Source organism: Acomys minous (assembly GCF_964271855.1).
Source record: "Acomys minous genome assembly, chromosome: 12".
Lineage (NCBI taxonomy): Eukaryota > Metazoa > Chordata > Mammalia > Rodentia > Muridae > Acomys > Acomys minous.
In genome coordinates, this window is record NC_140493.1 from 4,473,697 (window position 1) to 4,497,405 (window position 23,709).

Sequence of the window (23,709 nt, forward strand, 5' to 3'; positions counted from 1 at the left end):
TGTTGAGATTAAAGGTGTGTGCCACTATGCCCCAACCAGAGGCCCCTTTTTATTAGAATTAGTGAAACTAAAGTTGAGGTCCTTTAAAAAGTTGATTAATTACCATTCAGATGCAAGTTGGTTTTGTTTCTAGAAATACTTGAGCTTTGTTCATTAGGTTTTTCACTTTATTTTAAACAAAAAAACCTCTGTGCGTGGTGTGCACTAGGGAGACAGAGGCAGGAGGACCGCTGTGAGTTCAAGGCCAGCTTGGTTTACAAGGCCAGTCCAGGACAGCCAGGGCTACACAGTGAAAAACAAAACAAAACAAAACAAACAAAGAAGCTGGGCGTGGTGGCACACGCCTTTAATACCAGTACTCGGGAGGCAGATTGATGTGAGTTCGAGGCCAGCTTGGTCTACAAAGCCAGTCCAGGACAGCCAGGGCTACACAGAGAAACCGTCTCAAAAACAAAACACAAAACAAAACCAAAAAACAAACCAAAAAACCACGAAACAAAACTCTGTCTCGAAAAACAAAAAGCAAAACAAAACAAAAAGGATCTATGTATTTATCAGTACGTGTATGTAGCTGTGGTAGCTGTGTGAGGTTATATGTAGCACCTGCAGGCAGGGACTCAGCAGAGGCCAGAAGTCACCTGATGTCTTAGAACTGGAGTTACAGGCAGCTGTGAGCTGTGTGAAGGTAAGTTCTAGAAACAGAACCTGGTTCTTTGCAAGATCAGTAAGCACTCTTTACTGCTGAGCCAGCATTCCAGTCCTAAGTATCTGAGCGGCATCACGTGTGATGGGCAAAGTACCACTGGTAACTGCGGTGTCATTCCTTTCCAAGTGTGTTCCGGGAATTAATCTCAATTAGCAGGGCCTGGGCTGCAAGCTCTTTTCTTCACTGAGCCATTTAGCCTGCCCCAAATCTCAAAACAGTAGTAACTGCCAAGAGAGGACAGTGGAGCTGGGGATACAGCTCAGAGGTAGAATCCTTGGCTGTCCTTGGCTATCATGCACAGGGCCCATGGCTCCGGAGCTGCAAAATCCACAGATAAATAAATAAAACGCGAGGGAGGCACCGGTGGATAGATATCACCAATACACGCTGTATAAATGTACTAAATGGTAAAATAAATTTTTTTAAATTTACTTAAAAGGGGCACGGTGGTTCAGAAGCTCAAGCAAGAGCCCGGGTGACTTGCAAGGCGTGGCTGCCGGCGAGCTCACCCGCGGCGACGGAAATGGCCTCGGAGGAAGCCGGGGTAGCGCCGCCTGCTGGTCCACGGCGACGAAGAGCTCGGCGCTCCGCAGCTGCCTGCAGGGCGTGGACCCCGCGCATTCCAGAGAGCTTATTTTGCCCAAAGCAAGGACGTTAGGCGATAGGGACGTAGCCGGAGTCGCCCTACTGCCCCGAAGAGAAAGTTAGGTGCCCGCTATCGTTTGGGAAAGCAGACTCCCTGAGGGCTTTAAAAAGGATGGATTTGATTTTTCTGATAACGTTGCCATTTTATACGACTCTAGTGGAGAGTGGAAGACAGAACCGGATGGGGTCGGCTTTAATTCCATTTTATCCTGTGTTAATGGGACTTGCCAAATATTAAGAGGTTATAATACAAACTTGAAAATATGAGCAGGAGATTGCGTTTTGAATGTGGATGCGCTAATCATTTCTGCCTGTCATTTTTTATTCTAGGAAGGTTGCGGTGAGGTTTCTGAAGTCCCGCCTCCTCTCCCCACTTCCGTTTTCTCTTCACTCATTTGACAGGAGCCTCTGCGCTCCTCTCCTTAGAACACGTCATCATCATCCACTGGAAGAGAGGATTGTGGTACCACCTTTTCCCCCTATGGCTGAAGCCGGCAGAAAGATGACGGGTTGCTATGCGCCCTTGAGCCTGCCTGGTTGCCGGGAACCCTCCAGGATGACGCCAAACGCAGCTTTTTCTGTGTTGTCTCTCATTAGGGAGCAGGTGCCTGCTGGTGCACAACCCTGTCTTTCACATTATCCCATGATTAGGTCTTCCTTTGTGCCTTCCAGTCCCAGCCATTGCTAGTTTTAAGAATCTTCCGTGACTTCGTTTTACTTCTAGCAAGAAAATGAAAACCCAGAGATGGGCACTTTGTTAGGACACTTGCACTTGAAATTATGCAGTTGACCAGGTCTGTCAGCAATTATCAGCCATCTGGGAGGGCCCTCGTGGCCACACTTCCGAGCTGCACTCCGAGCCACTCGGATGCACTCTGGGGGAGGGGCAGGCATTGTCTTCAGCTGGGTACCCAAGCAGGTCACCGCGTTCCAATGAAAAGGAGCAAACGGTTTGTGGTCGCAAAGGCAGCCCGGGCTAATTCAGGGGGCCACAAAGCGGAACCAATTGACATGAGTGTGGGAAAGAGACTTGAGTGGAGGGGGCTCTAGGGGTGGGAGGGGAGAAAAAGAGAGGGTGAGGGTAACGGGTAACCGTAATCAGCCCGGGCAGTGGTGGCGCACGTCTTTAATCCCAGCACTCCGGAGGCCGAGGTAGGCGGATCACTGTGAGTTCGAAGCCAGCCAGGTCTACAACGCGAGTCCAGGACAGCCAAGGTTAACACAGAGAGACCCTATCTCAAAAAACCAAAATAGAAAAAAAGAAAAGAAAAAAACAAAACAAAAAAACCGTAATCAGAATGCACTGTGTACATGTAAGAAGCTGGTTTTGTTTGTTGGAGACAGGGTCTCATCACCTAACTCTGGCTGGCCTGGAACTCAGTACACAGAGAGTGGTGGTATTTAATTCAGCGATTTACCCATCTGCCTCCGGAGTGCTGGGATTAACGGCGCGAGCCACCACACCCAACTGTATGAAATGGTTAAAGAACAAATTCAGTAAAAGAAAAAAAAAAGGGGGGGTCCATCAAAAGGGAGAAAACAAAAGGAACAAGGGTGTTTACTGGGTCCCTGTTCCATGTGAAGGTGTCTTTTCCCACCACAGCCATCTGTAAGCATCAATTATAGGTCCGTGACTACAACAGCAGTGCCAGAAAAACCGGAATTAGGAACTCAACAGCGAGCGAAAAGATAGGTTAGTAGGTCCAGTAGGTGAGCGGCTGGGCTTGTAGCCCTCACACAGGGACCCAGCCAGATGGGCACCAGGAGGTCTTTGTTTGGAGGACAAAGGGGGATATTTAGTAACTTGTAGAGAATGGGGCTGGTCCAGGAAGATGTTGGACATTTATCTGCAGAGAGGAAGGGGGGAGTACCTCCCTGTTACTGTACTGGAAATGTCCTTCAGGGAGAGATAAGTGACCACAGTAGCAGAAAACATTAATACAATGTAGGCACACATCTCCCTGCATGACCCTGGACTATTGCCGAAACAGCCAGAGACAGTCCCTTGAGAGTCAGCTCTCACAAAGCGGAGCCCTTCCCTGAGGGGGGAGGGGAGCCGGCTTTTCTTTGTCATTGAGAAGGGTCTCTCCCCCCTCTCCAGCCCCCCACCTGTTCCCCCTCCACCAGCTGCTTTCCCCTCCTCTTGGGGAGGAGATGGCAAAATAAATTCCTCACCCGTATGATCTGAGCCTTGAATCATCCAGAGCCCTGAACTCTGTGAAAAGCCAAGATCCGACTATATTTAGAATTCTAACCTGCTCTGGGTTGTGCCCTTCTCCTTTAGCAGTGCAAAACCCAAGGCTTTGACTATGCCTAAATCAGCAACGCTCCCACCTTTAAAAAAAATGTTGATCTAAGTTTTCAGGCAAAATCTCATAAATGTGTCCTTTCCCTTCAAAAATGAAATGAAATAGACAAAGATCGCCTTTAGAAAGAGGCGATTCAGGCTTGATTCTAAGCTGAAGCCGTGGGCAGGGCGTGGGAGGAGAAAGGGACCCTAGCGCTCTCAGCCATCACACCGCATGTTGTTGCAAAATTGATCAGGAGTGCAGGAGCCTAAGCTAACCTCAAGGGGGAAAAAAAACCAAAAAATGGTTATTCAAGAAAGAACCTTGCCAGGTGCAGAATGGGTGGGGTGCCTGTAACACCCAACTATTTTCTCTTTCACAATAAGGGATCTTTAGGTTTTTTACTTTTGTTATTTATTGTTTGTGTATGAGCTGGCTGTTAGAGTGAAACACTGGTTGCATATCTGGCCTAGGTAAAGGCCTAACATTCTGGCTGGGCTGAGTTCGGTCATTTAAACGGAAGGGCCAGCCCTAGGCCACCTTAAGCCATGATAGAGAGACACACACCATAATTTAATAGTTTTTTTTAATGAGATACTGTATTTTTTTTTTCCTTTCCAGAATCCATTCCTAATGCAGTAGCTTGCAGGGCTGTGGGACCACAGCCATGTAACTATTATTCTGAATTATTTGGAAAAATATAATGTTTCTTATTCTTTCTTCTCTTTTCTAAGCATGCTTTCCTTAACACTTTGGGCTCCCCACCCCCACCCCCAATATTCTGAGCTTCCAAAGTCTTTTCTCTAAAGCCTTCCTCCCCACCATGTGAAGCTCATAACCGGCCTGTCTTGCTTTTGTTTGTTTGTTTTAATATATTGTGAGGTTTATTAAGTGATCATGGGGAGAGAAGGAAAGGGGGGAGGGGTACCCCCAGAGACAAAGAGAAGAAGAGTGAGAAGAAGAAGAGAGGAGAGAGCTGTTTGGTTTTCGAGACAGAGTCTCTCTCTCTGTGTGTAGCCTTGGCTGATGCTTTGTAGACCAGACTGGCCTTGAACTCACAGTGGTCTGCTTCTGTCTTCCAAGTGCTGGGATTACAGGCATGCGTGACTGCGCCTGGCTTCTTTTAATTCAAATAAAGCTGCCCTCGAGCTTCCGCTTGAATCCTTTCCTAAAGTTTATGCTCCTGCGGCCACGGAGGCCTGGCAGACGCGAGGACAAGTGGGCGGGCTCGGTCTCTGCTTCCACCTTCGCTTGGGTCCTGGGCTGAGACTCCATCCTGCAGGCTTACACAGGTTAACCATCCTGCTGAGCCTGGGGAAACTAGCGCCCCCTCTGGCGCTTCTTAGTCTCCGTCTCCGTGATAAAATAATTTAGGAATGGGTTCGGAAGATGGAGGACAATTTTATTAGAGGTTAAAACAACTGTCTCAATGACACTGGTCTCCTAAGAAATCTCTTCAGTATGCGGAGGCAGAAGCAGGGGACTGTCTGTGAATTCGAGGACAGCCACGGGTACACAAAGAAACCCGGGGACGGAGGGGGGGAAGGGAGGAAGGGAGGAGCGGGAAGAGGAGGAGGAGGAGGAGGAGAGGAAGAAATATCTTCAGTCTAAAAGGGAGCTAGCTCCCTTAGCAACACCCCCTTTTCACATTACTAGATGCTTTTATTATAAAAGCCCCCTGAACTGGGTGGGCACGGTGAGGCTGTACACTCTGGAGGCTAAGGTGGGTGGATCTCACCTTCAAGGACATCCTGGCTACAAGGTAAAACCCTGTCAACAAAACAGAAAACGGTAGAATGCTTGCAGTGCGATGCAGGCAGCAGAGTTCAATTTCTAAATGACTCAAACGAACAAATAACACACAAAAACAGAAGACAAATGAAAAATGAATAATGAGAAAATAAAAATAAGAAAAAAAAAATACGCCGGGCGTGGTGGAGCACACCTTTAATCCCAGCACTCGGGATGCAGAGGCAGGCAGATTGCTGTGAGTTTGAGGCCCAAGGCTAACACAGAAAAACCCTGTCTCGAAAAAACAAAAACAACAACAACAAAAAAGAATAAAAAAAAATAATTTAACATTGTCCCTTTAAACCAAGTGGTGGTGGCACTTACCTTTATTCCCTGCACTTGGGAGGCAGAGGCAGGACTCAGGACTCTGGATCTCTGAGTTTGAGGCCAACCTGAGAGAAGAGACAAAGTGGGGGGAGGGGGGGCAGAGGCAGACAGACAGAGAGTGTGTTCCAGGTCAGGGCTACACAGAGAAACCCTGTCTCGAAAGACAAAACAAATGTCCCTTTAAAAGAAAAGCATTCCGAATTGTTTCTCTCTGAGCTAAACCTGGAATTGAGGCAAAGGGGCGTGGCTTAGGCCTCTGGACTCCGCCCTTCTGCTGCCAGAATGATTCTTAGACCAAGTTCACTCGTGGCTTCAGCTCTTGACGGCTGAAGTGGTCTGTTTTTTTGTTCTTTGTTTTGTTTTTCCGAATTGTTATTTTGGTTTGGGGCTGGCTGGAATGAGTTCACACACTCTCTAAAAACACGTTCTGTGGGTTAGAGAAAGCCCTCTGAGCTGAGAGGACTAGGCAAACAGCACAGGTTTAGTCCCTGGAAATCCACACACCACCCCCCACACCCCAAATCGGGCTGTTTCGTGAGTGTTTCGGCCCCTTAATGTCATCGTTCTTAGGACTTCACATGCCTGCTCAGTATCCGGCTGTATTGTATTCACAACAGCCGAGTATCTGCAAGGTTCTCTGAGAGCCTAAGAGCCCTGAGCAGCTGTCTACAGCTGCCCACCTCTCAGGCAACCCTTGACCAGCCTGGTTAGCCCTCAGGGAGACCCTGCAAAGAAAGGCTCCCTTTCACCCTCAGGAGCAGCTAGAACAAACAAGCAGATGTCTCAGGCTTTTCTTTTTCTTTTTTCTTTTTGGTTTTTCGAGACAGGGTCTCTCTGTGTAGCCTTGGCTGTCCTGGACTCGCTTTGTAGACCAGGCTGGCCTCGAACTCACAGCGATCCGCCTGCCTCTGCCTCCCGAGTGCTGGGATTAAAGGCGTGCGCCACCATGCCCGGCTTTTTTTTTTTTTTTTTTTTTTTTTTAAATATGGAACATTTTGTGAATTTGCGTGTCATCCCTACGCGGGGCCTATGCTAATCTCTGTATCGGTCCAATTTTATAGTATATGCGCTGCTGAGGCGAGCACCAGGCTTATATTTTTAGTTTTGTAATTAAAAGAAAATTTTGATGAACCCGACATTGGGCGTGAACACTCATAATTCTTTCTTTCTTTCTTTTTTTTTTTTTTTTTTTTTTTTGGTGTTTCGAGACATGGTTTCTCTGTGTAGCCTTGGCTGTCCTAGACTTGCTTTGTAGACCAGGCTGGCCTCAAACTCACAGCGATCCACCTGCCTCTGCCTCGGGGGGGGGGGGGGGGGCGGGCTGGGGGGCTGGGATTAAAGGCATGTGCCACCACGACCGGATGAATACTCATAATTAGGCCTTGGGTAGGTTGATGGCAGTTAACCTACAGTGGGGTTAGCAAAGCTTTCAACTGCAGGGTCCCAAGTTCCCAAAATATGTTGACTCATATTTTAAAGAACTTTAAGACCAGGTGTGGTGGCACAGACCTTTAATCCCAGCACTGGAGAGACTGAGGCAGGTGGATCGTTATGAATTTGAGGCCAGCCTGGTCTACAAAGCGAGTCCAGGACAGCCAAGGCTACACAGAGTAACTCTGTCTCGAAAAACAAACAAACAAACAACAACAAAAAAGAATTTCAATTTAAAAACCAAGAGCACACAGTAGGTATCCAAAGAATTCATGCATTAGCCAAGAGTTAGGGCACTAGCCAGGTGTGTTGCCCTAGCAAGGTGTGTTGTCTTAGCCAAGTGTGCTGCCCTAGCCAGGTGTGCTGCCCTAGCCAAGTGTGCTGCTCTAGCCAGGTGTGCTGTCCTAGCCAAGTGTGCTGCCCTAGGCAGGTGTGCTGTCCTAGCCAGGTATGCTGCCCTAGGCAGGTGTGCTGTCCTAGCCAGGTGTGCTGCCCTAGGCAGGTGTGCTGCCCTAGCTAAGTGTGCTGCCCTAGACAGGTGTGCTGTCCTAGCCAAGTGTGCTGCCCTAGCCAGGTGTGCTGTCCTAGCCAGGTATGCTGCCCTAGGCAGGTGTGCTGTCCTAGCCAGGTATGCTGCCCTAGGCAGGTGTGCTGCCCTAGGCAGGTGTGCTGCCCTAGCCAGGTGTGATGCCCTAGGCAGGTGTGCTGCCCTAGCCAGGTGTGATGCATTAGCCAGGTATGATGGCTCACACTTGTCCTCCCAGCACTCAGGAGGCATAAGTAGGAGGATCAGGAGTTCAAAGACAGCCTCCACTACTTGCAATCATCTTGAAAGAAATAAAACAACTAACAAAAGCATTAAAAGGACAGTGGATGTGGGGCTGGAGAAATGGCTCAGTGGTTAAGAGCACTGACTGCTCTTCCGGAGGTCCTGAGTTCAATTCCCAGCAACCACATGGTGGCTCACAACCATCTATAATGTGATCTGATGCATACTGTATACATAATAAGTAAATCTTTTTTTTAAATTTAAAAAAAGGGACAGCGGATGTTCTTCAGTGCTGAGTGTAGGCCACGCTGTCTGCAGTGCAACTCGACATACATCGTTAACACCATCTCACTCCCATATTATCTCACTTAGCAGCTCCGTGCACCTCCCAGGGTGACGCTGTGGGGACTCCTTGAGGCGGCACCTGGAGAAAGCCACACGTTGTGATGACCCTTATTTTATAAGTGACAAACACTATATAAGCCACACAGAACCAGCAACCACACCAGCTGTCATTCCCAGTGCTTTGAGTTCAATTTCATTGTTGCTGTTGTCGTTTGTTTTTTTCTGTTTTTGTTTTTGTTCTTGCCTGTGTGTGGGTTTTGTTTTGTTTTGTTTTGTTTTAGACAAGGTCTCCGGCGGCGTAGGGTAGGCTGGCTTCTTCGGTCTCCCAAGGGCTTGGATTCCAAGCATGCATGACTGTGTCTGATCTCCAAGAGCTTCCTGGTTCCTAATCATGCCTGAAGCTCCATTCACTAACCACGCCCTGTGAGCCGCACCGGGAAGTCCTTCATCTGAAACACTTTCCTGAAGAGTGCAAGCATGGCTCTGTACAGCAGGTTCGCGATCTTTCCCTGTGCTACCTCACGTCACTTTCACAACAGCACCTTTGTGAGTCTATTACTAATACCTCACGTGTAAGGAATACGTTACTGCAGAGTGATGGGTTAACTCCCGGGAGGCGAGGGGGTAACAAAGGCGCCGAGGACAGAGCACCTGCCCTGGGCCTCTCTTTGAGCTACAGGGCTGATATGGGCCCCAGCTACTTTCTGTTCTTACATGTTGTTAGAAACACTCCAGCCAGGCATAAAGCACATGCCTGTCCCAACCTGCCCTGTGAATACAAACCCAGTTAGATGCTCACTTGTGCCATGAAGTCATGTCAAGGGCACAGGCAGGAGGTTGAGGTAAAAACAAGTGGAAAGTGAGTGGCCCCTGACTTGAGCTTATGCAACAGCTAAGGGGATGATGTGTAAACATCTCTGTGAAAGGAGCTCCATAAGGCACAGGGAGGAGAAAAGCCAGTCAAACAGAAAACACAAGCACAACATGGCATCATTTCTGTTCTTAAAAGTCATACAAAACAATGACACACTTAATGCACGTAAGTCCGTGACCAAGGAAGGAGAAATGTTGAAAGTGCTGGCTCTCTGGGCAGGGGACCCAGCTAAAGGTAAGAAAATGATGTTTATTAACATAATGGGTATGTAAAAGAAAAGGAACAAAGGATGAGAGTGGAGGACCAGAGACTCAATCAGAAAATAAAAGATCAAAATAAATAAATCTAATAAGGATTAAAAAATAATAATAATAAAAGATTACCCACACACAGTAAAGGAACTGGCCTGAGCACACCAGGCTGAATGCCTAAATGTCCGTATCCATAGAGACTGCTGGACCAGAACACAGATGTCAGGCCAGCATCTTATCCTCAATTCCCTGGCTTTTAATATTTAATATTTCTTATCGCTACTGGAAAGGTTCTGACATCCTTAGTTCTCGGGACCAGACCAGCCTGGGCTGGAAGGCGGCCTGACTGGGGCCCATATCAGGCGGCACAGAATGCTGTGCCGGTCAAATGGGAAAACAAGCAGACAATAACATCAAACTCTGGGAAGTGGGATGTGTGAATCCAGCCTATTCCCTCTACTTCACATACATTTTTCTTTTACCTTTAAGATATCTAAATGCGGGGCTGGAGAGATGGCTCAGTGGTTAACATCACCGTCTGCTCTTCCAGAGGTCCTGAGTTCAATTCCCAGCAACCACATGGTAGCTCATAACTATCTATCATGAGATTTGGTTCCTTCTTCTGGTGTACAGGTGTGCATGCAGGCAGAACACTGTATATGTAATAAATACATTTTTAAAAAGATATCTAAATGCACCTGGAGTGGTGGTGCACACCTTTAATCTCAGCACTCAAGAGGCAGAGGCAGGTGGATCTTTGTGAGTTTAAGGCCAGCCTGGTCTACAAAGCAAGTCCAGGACAGCCAAGGCTACACACAGAAACCCTGTCTAAAAAAAAAAAAAAAAAAAAAAAAAAAAAACCTACATGCTCACATTAAGACTATATAAACTTTGTTCATTACTAAATGCCTATACCAAATATTGTGCAAATGCATGTTTCAAAAAAGCATCAACACTCTGATTCATCTATTCATTTTAAGAAATATATTTAAATGAATTAAAAAAATACATTTCCTCCCTGTGAAACCCATTTTTGATATAAGAGATAAAGCACCAAGACCAGAGAGCCTATCCAAAGTACAAATCAAAAATACAATTAAATATTTTTGTATCTTATAGTGTGTTTTTTCATGACCCTAATAAAACTTCAGATGCTTGTGAAATTTCAGCAATTGAATTATAAGCCTTGTGTTAAAAGAACTTCAAAAGCTGGGCATGGTAGTACATCCCTATAATCCCAGCTCTCGGGAGGCAGAGGCAGGTGGATCTCTGTGAGTTCAAGGCCAGCCTGGTCTACAAAGCAAGTCCAGGACAGCCAAGGCTACACAGAGAAACCTGTCTCAAAAAAAAAAACAACAAAAAACAAAAAACAAAAACAAACAAAAAAAGGATTTCAAAGATAGAGGAACACTAATATCACTGGTATAAATCAACACAAAAAAGAAATAAGAACCCTTCAAAAGGACCAAAATCAATGATATATATATTCAAGACAGGGTTTCTCTGTGTAGCCTTGGCTGTTCTAGACTCACTTTGTAGACCAGGCTGGCCTCAAACTCACAACGATCCTCCTGCCTCTACCTCCCAAGTGCTGAGATTAAAGGCATGCGCCATTACACCCAGCTTCAATGCGGTATCTTAGAACTAAAATATTTTAAGATTCAAATACATTTTCAAGAAAGAAAAAAAAAAGAAATGAGAACCCATTCATAACATCAACAGCATGCACACAGCACCGTGAGCAACAGCATGCACACAGTGACATGATCAAAGCATGCACACAGCACCACATCCAAGCGGCACATGATGTCTGTTTCAACCTCACCTTTGGAACAGACCCAAGTGTTCCTCTGCCTTTGCTGGATGTGCATGAATTTAAAAGAGCAAAGAGATCTGAGGATTTCTGGTGAAGTAAATGAGAATCCAGTCAGAGACACTCTACGCTCCTGCTTAAGAAAAGAGCTGATCTGAAGCACCCATGTCCAAGCCCTGGAAACACACGCCCCCACCCCCCACCCCAGCCCCTCCACCTCATTGACCAGGGCTGTCGGTTCCGAGCTGGGCGCTGGGCACTGTTCACTTTCTTCACTCTAATTAGATTTGACAGATTGCTCTTTCTGGCATGACGGGCTGTTGCCAAGACCACAGAGAAGAGATGGGGCTGACCTTGTCATTGTGCCCTTGGGATGGGAGCCCCTCATCCCAGTCAACAGAAGACAAACGCATCCACAGCAGCTTCCAGTCTGTTCCCTGCCTCCTTCTCTGGCTCCCCACAGCCTGGGTTTTCTGGGTTTTCTCGTCCTCAACTCTGAGAAGCTGGTCTCCTGGGTAGCCTTTGGGAGTATGGCTCAGAGATACTCTGTATTGTTCATAGTAACACTGTGACTTTTGTTTTTCCTGCAAGCCTGTGAAACGGGGTAAGTGGCCACATTTTCCTCCCTCCGCTCCCCTTCCTTCCTCTACCCTCCCTCCCTCTCTCCTTTCTTCCTTTCTTTGTTTCACCGGGGCCTCCGGGATCTCAGGTTTGCTTTGAATCTGTAGCTGAGGGTGCCCTTGAACTTCTGATCCTCCTGCCTTTTGCCTCCCAAGTACTGGGAGTGTGTGCACCATGCCCAATTTTATTCAACGCTGAGGGCCTAACCTGGGAATCTGACAAGCTAGCTAAGCACTCATCCTACTGTGCTAGCCAGTGTGCCCAGGCTGCCCAGGTAGCCCTGGCTATCTTGGAACTTTCTACGCAGACCAGGCTGGGCCTATTCACCTACTCGCAAATCTTTTTATTTTTATTTATTTATTTTGGTTTTTCGAGACAGGGTTTCTCTGTGTAGCCTTGGCTGTCCTGGACTCGCTTTGTAGACCAGGCTGGCCTCGAACTCACAGCAATCCACATGCCTCTGCCTCCCGAGTGCTGGGATTAAAGGCGTGCGCCACCACGCCCGGTCCTACTCGCAAATCTTAAAGCGCATTCTCACTGAGCCCTGCACCCCATATACAGACTCCGGTGAGCACATCGACTCATTGCTTGGAGCAAAGAATCTGAAGAGCCAAGGGAGGAGACGCAGCTGTGCCGAGGAACCCCCAACTGTGGGGGGCTATAATGGAGGGGAGACGTGTGGTGGGTTTTCCTTGGTTAAGGTTCAAGTGTGTAAACAAAAATCATAGCCGTGCTGCTGGGCAAGGGTGGCACACTCGGGAGGCAGAGGCAGGTAGATCACTGTGAGTTCGAGGTCAGCCTGGTCTACAAAGTGAGTCCAGGACAGGCAAGGCTACACAAAGAGACCCTGTCTTGATAAAACAAAAAACAAAAAAAACAAAAAACAAAACCAAAAAACAAACAACAACAACAAAAAAAACACCAAACTTCATCTACAAATCAAGTCTAGGAGAGCCAGGGCTGTTACACAGAGAAACCCTGTCTCAAAAAGCCAAAAAGAAGAAGGAGGAGGAGGAAGAGGAAGAAGAGGAGGGAGAGGAGGAGGAGGTGGCATTGCGTCCCTGGAACTGGAGTTAGACAGTTGAGAGCTGTTATTTGGGTGCTGAGAACCAAGCCCAGGTCTTCTGTGAGAGCCATCTCTCCAGGCCCTAGAAATCATATGTGTTTATGTGGCACGTGACAGCACAAGCGGGTCACAGAACAACCTGAGGAAGTCTGTTCTCGCCTTCACCATGTGGGTTTCAGAGAATGAACTCAGGCTATCAGGTGTGGTGACAAGAGACTTTATCTGCTTAACTATCTCACCGGTCCTACCAAACTCCATTTTAGAACATTCTGGTGGGGGACCACGGGACTGTGAGAGGAAGAAGCAACCACAAGGCAGAGACTGAAGGAGACCGCTGACAGCATGACCACTTTTCTTCTTCCTGTCTCTTTCTTCTTTGGATGAAAATCTTACTGTATTGTTTATGATGCTCTTGAACATCTAGGCTCAAATGACCTTTCCCCTCTCTCTATCTACCAAGTAGCTGGGACCCGTCAGCAAATGCCAAGTGCCCTGCTTTGCTGCCAACATTTTTTGTTTTGTTTTGTTTGGTTTTGGTTTTTTAAGACAGCGTTTCCCTGTGTAGCCCTGGCTGTCCTGGACTCACTTTATAGACCAGGCTGGCCTCAAACTCACAGCGATCCACCTGCCTCTGCCTCCCGAGTGCTGGGATCAAAGGCGTGCACCACCACCACCCAGCTATGCTTTTCTTTTTCATTTATTCTTCAACATTTCTCTAACATTAGCAAACACTTTCTGGCTGACTCTTCTTCCTAAATTCAATTACCTGTATTTAGGTAGTTTTTCTTCTCTTCCTGTTTCCCTCACCAGCAGATTGCTCTTTCTGAGCTCAGCCTGGCATGCAGGGTTCTCTGTTACACCTGACTCAATGTCTTTGCCAAGATGACAGCTTTCACTGAGAAAGCCAATTGTGTCAGAGCCCAGCTCATGTGTCACCTCTTGGGGGGCCTTTCCTTTTACCTCACTCTGTGGTTCAGGCTGGCCTTGAATTTGCAGCAATCCTCTTGGGTCAGCCTCCCAAGTTCTAGGGTTACAGATCTGAGCCACCCAAACTAGCAACCAAACACATCCTCTTTAAACATCCTTTTGTTATAGGGCTTGATTGATCTAGGGCCTTTAATGACTGTTTTCTTGTTAATGCTGTAAGCTTAAACTCTGCCTTACTTTAAAGGCCTTCAAAGCTGGTCTGGCCAGTCCCATCAGTTGCACCCAGCTGTGGCAGGATGGCTGCTTCGCCCTCTAGGACAAGGTCCTGTTCATTCCTAGTGATTTTCTCAGGCACATCTCAGAGACTACTCACACCTCAGTTCCAAGGTCGTTCTTCCGTAAGACCTGGCTTGCCTAGTTCATGCCTCCGTGTCCTCCAGAGTCCTGAAGCACTCACAGGTAACAGCACCTAATTTAGCACTCAGGTGTATGTGATTATATACGTAATTTACTGGACTTCTCTTTTTCTGTTTGTTTTTTTATTTTTCAAGACAGGGCTTCTCTATGTAGCCTTGGCTGTCTTGGTAGAGCAGGCTGGCCTCGAACTCACAGCGATCCGCCTGCCTCTGCCTCCCGAGTACTGGGATTAAAGGCGTGGGCCACCACGCCCGGCCTTACTGGGCTTCTTAAAATGTGGGCTAGTCCTGTTTTCCCCAGCTAGATTATACATTTATTGAGTGTAGGGATCGTAATTACAACACTTTTTTTTTTTTTTGTAATTACACTTCTTTAAATGATACGTCCTGGAGCTTGCCTACACTCCTGTCAGGGCTATTTCACACAAGTATCTTATGACATCAAGCAAATGGCTCATAGCCTCTTGTCTATGTCCTAATATCCAAAATTAACACAGAAATACGAATTTCAGTCCAGCCTGGGTTATACGGTAAGACTCTGTCTCAAAAACAAAAATAACAGAAACATGGAAAATGTAAAGTGCCTGCTTCCCGTGGATGACGTGTAGCGCTTTACAGACATGTAGCACTCTCGAATAACCCACTGGCTACTGGAGTCATCAGAGAGGAAGGAGCCTCAATTGAGGGAAAGTCGTCATGAGACCCAGCTGTAGGGAATTTTCTCAATTAGTGGCCAATGGGAGAGGGCCCCGCCCACTGTGGGCGGTGCCATCCCTGGGCCGGTGGTTCTGAGCTCTGTAAGAAAGCAGGCTTAAGCAAGCCATGGGGAAGCAAGCCATGGGGGAGCAAGCCAGTGAGCAGCACCCCTCCATGGCCTCTGCATCAGCTCCTGCCTCCAGGTTCCTGGCCTGATCGTGTTCCTGTCCTGACGTCCTTCAGTGATGAACAGCGTTGTGGAAGTGTATTCTAAACAAAGCCTTTTCTCCCCAACCTGCCTTTTGGTCCTGGTCTTTCAGCACTAGAAACCCTAAGACACCAAACAAATAATAAATAAATAAACATATCTTTTGATAAGAAGTTCTCATAGCTGGGCGTGGTGGCGCACGCCTTTAATCCCAGCACTCGGGAGGCAGAGGTAGGCGGATCGCTGTGAGTTCAAGGCCAGCCTGGTCTACAAAGTGAGTCCAGGGGGCCAAGGCTACACAGAGAGACCCTGTCTCGAAAAACCAAAAAAAAAAAAAAAAAAGAAGAAGAAGTTCTCATTTGTGAGTGTGTTTTTTTTTCTGCTTTTTAATGTATATTCTCAAAGGACAAACATAAATTCCTGTACCTACTACTTGGTAACTAAGGTGACAGTGTGTCTGGTAGCCTATGAGACAATAATAAAGGTGAGGAGAAGCTAATTAAAGACTCGAGGGCAAGCTCTAGACCCACCCTGTCATTACATTTTATATGACACCAATTTCCATAGCCTTCTCCTTATTACTTTAACAGGCATCAACCAGCTTGTTTTGAAGGCTGAAGCTTTGCGTCTCATGTGGTCCCTTGATTGCATTCTAGTAAAATCCTTGGGACTGGAGTTGCTATGGAAACGACGAATTAATGCTGCGCTGCAGGAGTATGTGACTGCTGGCAGCTGTCACTACCCAGAAGGCCATGGTGCTTGTGCAAAATGCATCCTGTCCTAAAAGAGTGTAGAAAGTTAACTGCTTAAAGAATGTCTGTAGGGTGCCCCGCCCCCAAGCTTACTCTCTTAGTACACTTAAATATTGTATTTGCAAAGGAAAGATGAAAAACTAAGAGCTGATTGGAAAACAGAATTGGCTTGCCATTTTAGGTTGGGCGAGACACCTCACTGAGTCACACAGGGCACCACCTGCTCTGTGGTTTCCTTTGCCCAAACCTCTTAAAAACGCTCTAGAGAGTGAGCTGCCAGCTGATGGCTCCCAGCCTGCCTCTAGCCCAACCAGGTTCAGCCTTTCTGGATTCTGCTTCTCTGGTCTAAGATTTCTCATTAGCAAGGTGACCAGTGGAGGTTAGGAAACCATCTCAGACTTTCCTCCCTGTCCTGCCTGCCCGCCCACCCTAGCCTCTGACTTCTGGCTGTATATACAAAAGCATAGTTTAGCCTATTTTTTGTTTTGTTTGTTTGTTTGTTTGTTTGTTTTTTGAGACAGGGTTTCTCTGTGTAGCCTTGGCTGTCCTGGACTCGCTTTGTAGACCAGGCTGGCCTCGAACTCACAGCGATCTGCCTGCCTCTGCCTCCCCAGTGCTGGGATTAAAGGCGTGCACCACCACGCCCGGCTTAGCCTAAATTTTTTTAAATATTTTTATTCAATTTTTAAATGTATGTGCATTGGTGTGAGGGTGTCAGATCTTGGAGTTACAGACAGTTGTGAGCTGCCATGTGGGTGCTGGGAATTGAACCCGGGACCTTTGGAAGGGCAGACGGTGCTCTTAACCACTGAGCCAACTCTCCAGCCCCGTTTAGCCTAAATTTACTGGCTAAAATGCTGTGCTCTTTGTCTCTTCCCCCATCACTCCCAAGAAATGTGTCTAGGAAGCATTTGGGCATGTTTGGATTCACATTCGTCATTTCAAAGGCACAGAGAGGCTGGTGACACGGAATGTCTGGCACGTGCAGCTGTCTCCAGGAGTGTCCCACCCAAGCCACACAGTCGTTCCACAGAGGGCTGATGGGTATGGCAGCTCCCTCTTCCCCTTCTAATGGCTCCTTGGGATTCAGGCTGCTCTGGAATCGCACATCGAGCCTTTCAGTGCGGTTCTCTGATAGAACTCTGGAGCCGGCAGTCAGCGTTAAGAAAAGGGCTAGGTCAGCTCTCTGTGTGTCAGTTGCTTGGCAGCGCGGCTCCCCTGGGATGTCTCCTGGCAGCCACCCAGCCTAGCTCTCAACCTTAACTGCCTCTTTGTGCTTCCAGTAAGCTGTATGCGAGTCTTCTGGTCTGCACCTGTTTTCTGCCAGCATTTCGCCCATGGTTGGAAAAGAAACACACCCGCTGCTTTAGGGAAATGACTCTTAAATGCCCACCAAATAATTCTTTCTTTCTTTTTTTTTTTTTCCCACTGTCTCCAACCCACAGCATTTAGAGTGTGATATGAGTGACAGCCCCTTCAAGGTGCTGAGGCTGCCAGCCTCCCTTAAATTGTGCTAGTGGCCTTAAAGCTGCCCTGCCCTAAGTGATCATCCTGTGCAGAGAGAGTGTGTTCAGTTGAGGAAAGACGGGCTTGTCCTCTGAGCCAAAGAGAAGGCATGCCCTTCACTGGGGCAAGACCAGTGACTTGCCTGGCTGTGGCTTCTGGAACTCTTAACAATGTCCCCAAAAGGTAGAAGGACTAGATTGCCAGGGAATGCTAGCACCAAGCCAGTGCTGAAAGAAGTGCTAACCCTGAGTTCCTACTTAACCAAACAAGAAAACAGTTAACCCAAATTGCAATCCAAATAGACCTGCTGTTGCTGACAAGAGAAGCTCTGAAACACCAGGCCTCCTGTTAGGGTCTGAGACAGACATAACCCCACTTCCCAGCGATCTGCAGAATTAGACCAAGCACAGTGTTTTCTCAAGCTGTCAACGGTCCAGCCAAAGGCATCTGCTGAATTCTGCAAAAGTGAGTCACTTCAGCTGATTCACCACCAAGTTCACACAGGCAGCATGTGTCCCCCAGGGCTTTAAAAATTGGAAGGGCCAGCAGTGAGTATTAACAAAGAGAGCCTCAGGCTTTGACTTTGGTGCCTATAAATTGAAAGAAATTCCTAGCAAGGCACAGTGACACATGCTGGTAATGTCATCAGCTGGGGGGGGGGGCGGTTTCAGGGGGTGGGAACTGGGAGATCAGGCACCCAAAGCTGCCCCACCTGAACTACATTCTACAAGATCCTGACTAAAAACAAAAGCAAAACAAAACAAGGGCAGGAAAGATGGCTCATGGCTTAAAGGCATCCGTCACGAAGTCTGATGGTCTGAGTTCCATGCCCAGAACCCACTTGGGTTCTGGGAGAATGAGTTCCCAAAAGCGGATTGTTTGAGTGAAGTCTCATTTTCAAAGGTTTGTCTCGAACTCCCTGTCTTCCTGCCTCAGCCTGAGGAACATGGATTATAGGCATGTGCCACCTTGGCTGTTATCCCACACACACACACACACACAATTTGTGTGTTTGAGACATGGTACCCTATACCACATAGGCCTCAAGTTTACTATGAAGTCAAGGATGACCTTCACTCTCCATCCTTCTGTCGTACCCAGTGTTTGAAGGCTGTATCATAATAGACAGGCATGACACCTGGGTGGCTTCTTGTTTTCTTTCTTTTCTTTTTTTTGGTGGTGGCGGAAAGTTGTTTTGTTTTTGTTTTTGTTTTTGTTTTGAGATAGAGTCTATAAGCCAGGTGTAGTTGCCTGTATCTTTAATCCTAGCACTTGGGAGGCTGGCAGATCTCTGTGAGTTCCAGGCCAGCCTAGGGAGTTTCACAACAGCCAGAGCTACATAGTGAAACCCTGTCTTGAAAATGTAAATAAAATTTGAGAGAGAGTGACAGAGACAGAGAGACAGAGAGACAGAGAGACAGAGAGACAGGGGGGGGGAGACAGAGAGACAGAGAAGAGAGAGAGTCTTTACTTAGCCCTGTTTTGTTTGTCTTGGAACTTACCATGTAGGTCAGGCTGGCCTTGAACTCATAGAGATCTGCCTACCTCTGGATCTGAGGTGCTAGGATTAAGGACATGCATGGTTCACCATTCCGGGCCTCCTAACACCTGGTTTTTGTGCAGTGTCTCATGCTTAGCAGGCAAACACTTTGCCAAGTGAGCTACATCCTTAGCCCTAGATGTAAATCTTGATGAGTTTCTTTCTTTATTTACTATATTTAGGATTTTTGCCATTCTTGATGCTGATGGGTTTTCCCTTTTCTTTTCTTTTTTCTTTTCTTTCTTTCTTTCTTTCTTTTTTTTTTTTTTTTAACCCCAGAAGGGTTTCTCTGTGTAGCCTTTGCTGTCCTGGACTCGCTTTGTAGACCAGGCTGGCCTCGAACTAAGAGATCCGCCTGCAGCTGCCTCCCAAGATAGTGTTTTGTTTTGTTTTGTTTTCTAAAGACAGGATCTCTCACTGAGCCTGGATATGGTGGATTTGCCTAGGCTAGATGACCAATGAGCTTTTGGGGTCTCTGACTCTCAGGTGCTAAAGACTGGATGTGCCATGCCCAGCTCTCCTGCATATATGGTGCATCCAAACCCCGTCCTCAGGCTTTAGCGCCAACACTTTGCCACCTGGGCATCTCTCCAGCCCATCCTTATGTCTTTCAGGTATGGTCTTCAGAAGCCCAGGCTGCCCTTGAACTCAGTATGTGGCTGAGGATGAGTCTTGGATTTCTGACCATTCTACCTCCATTTCCTGAGGGTTGGGATTACAGGCTGTGCCAGGCATCAGCTTTTAAAGTCAATTTAGAAAGGAAAATTGTGAGTCAGTGAGTTGGCTCAGAAGGAAAAGTCGCTCATCACCAAACCTGACAAACTTGAATTCAATCCCTGGGAGAAAACCAGCTCCCTAAATGTATCCTCTGCGCATGTGCCACGGTGCATGACCACCCCCACTAAATAAATACACGTAAAATTTAAAAGTGATGTCTAGGGGGTTGCTGGAGACACAGATCTTGCAGTGGACCCAGATTTTATTCCTGGCACAGACATGGCAGCTCACAGTCTCCTCTAGCTCCTGTTCCAGGGGACCTGATGCTTTTTTCTGTCTTCTTCAGGCACCACACACACACAGGGTGCACAGACCATGCAGACAAATGCTCATAAACATTAAAATCAAACAAACAAGCAAAAATCCAAAACCTTTAAGCAGTGGTGGTGCACATCTTTAGTGCCAGCACTAGGAAGGCAGAGGTAGGCAGATCGCTGTGAGTTCGAGGCCAGCCTGGCCCACAAAATGAGTCCAGGACAACCAGGGCTACACAGAGAAACCCTGTCTCAAAAAACAAACAAAACCAAAACCAGCCAAACAAAAAGATATTTATGTGTACAGTGTTCTGCCTGCATGTACAACTGCACTCCAGAAGAGGGCACCAGATCACATTATAGATGGTTATCAGCCACCATGTGGTTTCTGGGAATTGAACTCAGGACCTTTGGAAGAGCAGATGGTGCTCTTAAGCACTGAGCCATCTCTCCAGCCTCCAAGACCCGCCCCCCCAACTTTTAAAAAGAAGGGATCACTCAGTTCTAAATTGGTCTTCATCAAACTCCTCCCCTCAAGGCTAAGAAGAGAAGGCAGAAAGATGGATGGTACCAAGGATAGAAGACTCCAAGGAGACAGTGTCTTCCAGACCCAGTGGGACTGGTGTATGTGTGAACTTACTGAGGCATTGGCAGCACGCACAAGGCCTGTACAGGTTCGTACCACACAGGGTCCCAGCCTGAGGGGGAAGTGGGCATGGGATTCCATTCCTTTTATTTATATTTTTTTTCAAAGAAAGGGTTTCCCTGTGTAGCCTTGACTATCCTAGACTCACTTTATAGACCAGGCTGGCCTCAAACTCACAGCGATCCACCTGTCTCTGCCTCCCGAGTGCTGGGATTAAAGGTGTGCGCCACCACGCCCGGTTTATTCAGATTTTTTTTTAAGATTTATTATTTATTATTATGTATACAGTGCTCTGTCTGCATGTACATCAGACCAGATCACATTATAGATGGTCGTGAGCCACCATGTGGTTGCTGGGACTTGAACTCAGGACCTCTGGAAGAGCAGTCAGTGTGCTTAACCTCTGAGCCATCTCTCCAGCCCTCCAGATGTTTTTTAAAGATGCACTCACTATGTAGCCCAGGCTATCCTTGGGCACAGTCCTCACTTGCTACCCTACTGAGTGTTTGGGATTATGTTTCACCCTAGTTCTCAGACTGTGATGCTATCTCTAAGCACACCTGTTTCAAGATGACAAAATGGAGGCATAAAGGTATAGCCGGGTGGCGGCGGTAGCAGTGGTGATGCACGCTTTTAATCCCAGAACTCAGGAGGCAGAAGCAGGCAGATCACTGAGTTCAAGGCCAGCCTGGTCTACAGAGTGAGTTCCAGGACAGCCAAGGGTACACAGAGTAACCCCATCTTGAAAAACAAAACAAAACAAAATGTAAATCTTTAAGAAATGAAAAACACATTTGTTATTCTTTTTAATTATGTGGGGTGTGTGTGTGTGTGTGTGTGTGTGTGTGTGTGTGTGTGTGATCTGCACATTAGTGCAGGTGCCCTTGCTGTGCTGCAGTGCTGCAGTGCTGCTTCCTTGCAGCTGAAGTGAGAGCTGTCTTGGCTTAGGTTCTGGCGTTAGAACTCTGGTCGTCTGCAAGAGCAGAACACACGCGTAGCTGATGTTTAATTAGCGCTGTCCCCCTTCTCTCTTTGGTTTTCCGAGACACGGTTACTCTGTGTAGCCCTGGCTACCCTGGAACTCACTCTGTAGACCAGGCTGGCCTCTGCCTCCTTGGTAACATGCGTCACTGGGCCCAACTAACATTTATTTTAATTGTATTTATGTGTGTGTGTGTGTGTGTGTGTGTGTGTGTGTGTGTGTGTATCCCACGTATTTTGGGGTGCCTGTGGAGGTTGGTAGAACACATAACATGGCCTGGTGTTGTGAATCATCGGGAAGCTGAACTCAGGTCCTCTGGAAAAGCAGCACGTAAGTGCTTGTGACCACTGAGCACGCTCCAGCCCCGACCCCAAAGTAGATTTTTAACTTTTTTTTTTTTCCGAGACAGGGTTTCTCTGTACAGCCTTGGCTATCCTGGACTCACTTTGTAGACCAGGCTGGCCTCAAACTCACAGCGATCTACCTGCCTCTGCATGCCTGCCCCCTTGCCCTGCCCCCACCCCCAGTGCTGGGATTAAAGGTGTGCTCCACCACCCCCAGCAGATTTTTAACTTTTTAATTATAAAATTTATTTTATTTATTTATTTTGCATGGTAACACAGCTGCACAGTAGTCTGGCTGACCACATTGCTTCTAAATTTGGCCCAGAACAGGTATTCTAACGTCTTCCCCGTCCTGCCGTATTTTGCTACTGTGAAGGAGAAGCAGGAGGAAACGGGGTCGTATATCTGGCTTGGGCGTTTTACTTATTTTTATTCTTTTCATGTGCACACATGCCACAGTTCATGCAGACCTTAGAAGACTGTGGGGGGAGTCGGCGCTCTCGGTCCTCTGTGGTGGTTCAGGGATGGACTGTGGGTCCCCAGGCTTCCTGGCAAACGAGTCACGTGTTTGCCAAGCAGCCCTCAAACTCAATGCGTCCCTGCGGCTCCCTCTGCGCAGTGTGCCCCCACGTCTGGTTACGCAGTGCTGCGGATCCAGGCAATCAAGCCTGGCTGCATCCACAACCGGACTTGGAAATTTAATTTTAATTTTTTTTTTTTTTGGACCTGGGAATTTTAAATACTCGTAAACATTTTTGTAGTTGCTGGTCTTCCGTGAGCGTTACTGTTGCTTTCCGCTCTCCTGAATACACTTAGGAAGGACAATTGAAAGATTTCTCTTCAGAGTTTACTTTTTGTTTTTCAGATAAAGCAGAGGGTGAAACTCAGTACAGCAGTTTAAGGTTTTTCCATGAGTCATGCAAGGAAATGGCGTAAGAGCCTCTCCTGGCGGAACCCACACACACCCTTCCCCTCAAATCCCTACCAGCTGCCTTATTTCACTCTCTGGCTACCCGGCTCCTGTCTCTCGCTACCCTTTCCAACTGTTTGCTCTTTTGCCTGAAGCTCTGAAGTCAGGAGGCATGAGAACTACCCCCAACCTTGCTAGTCCGTCTCCTAGCAACTGTGTGGTATGTTGCTTAGCGACACGAGAGGCGAGAGTGCTACCACTCTTACAGATCTAAAAATACATAAGACTTCAAAAAAGACTCAACAGCGGGTTTCTTTATTAAAATATACTAACTACAGAGACAATCTTCTAAGGGCGGGGGTGGATCTTAGCCCGGGTGAAGCGAGCATCTCTTGCTTACAGTGTACACCCCAGAACAGTTTGCTGTTCACAGAAGCAGAAGAGGGGAAACCTGCAGCCTTTTCTAATCTTTTTGCTTCTGCACACTCACGGAGTGGGGAGCAGCTGGAACGGCTCGGCAGGCAAAGGTGCTCGCCAGCAAGCCAGGTGATCCCGGGGAGCCACATGGAAAATGAGAGCCAGCTCCCCCACGCTGTTCTCGGATCTCTACACGGATGCCGCGGCACACACATGAAACTCACACATTAACTAGATAAACACGTTTGGTTTTTTAATTCGAGTTTAGGGCCTGGGGAGATGGCTCAGTGGCTAAGGTCACTGGCTACTCTTCTAGAGGACCTGGGTTCAATTATTAATCAAAATTCAAATCTAAAAGAAGATGGAGAAATATTTTTTTTTAAATGTCCCTGAAAGCCTGGTGCAAT

General features: G+C 47.3%; 1 long non-coding RNA gene across 1 annotated transcript in view; it reads right to left on the minus strand.

Annotated features, from left to right (window-relative positions):
* Positions 1 to 837: 837 nt before the first annotated feature.
* Positions 838 to 23,709, minus strand: part of LOC311580196 — a 38,745-nt gene continuing 15,873 nt past the window's right edge. Inside the window, exon 4 of the long non-coding RNA XR_014773390.1 lies at positions 838 to 2,071. This is a non-coding gene — a long non-coding RNA (uncharacterized lncRNA). The remainder of the gene's footprint in view (positions 2,072 to 23,709) is intronic.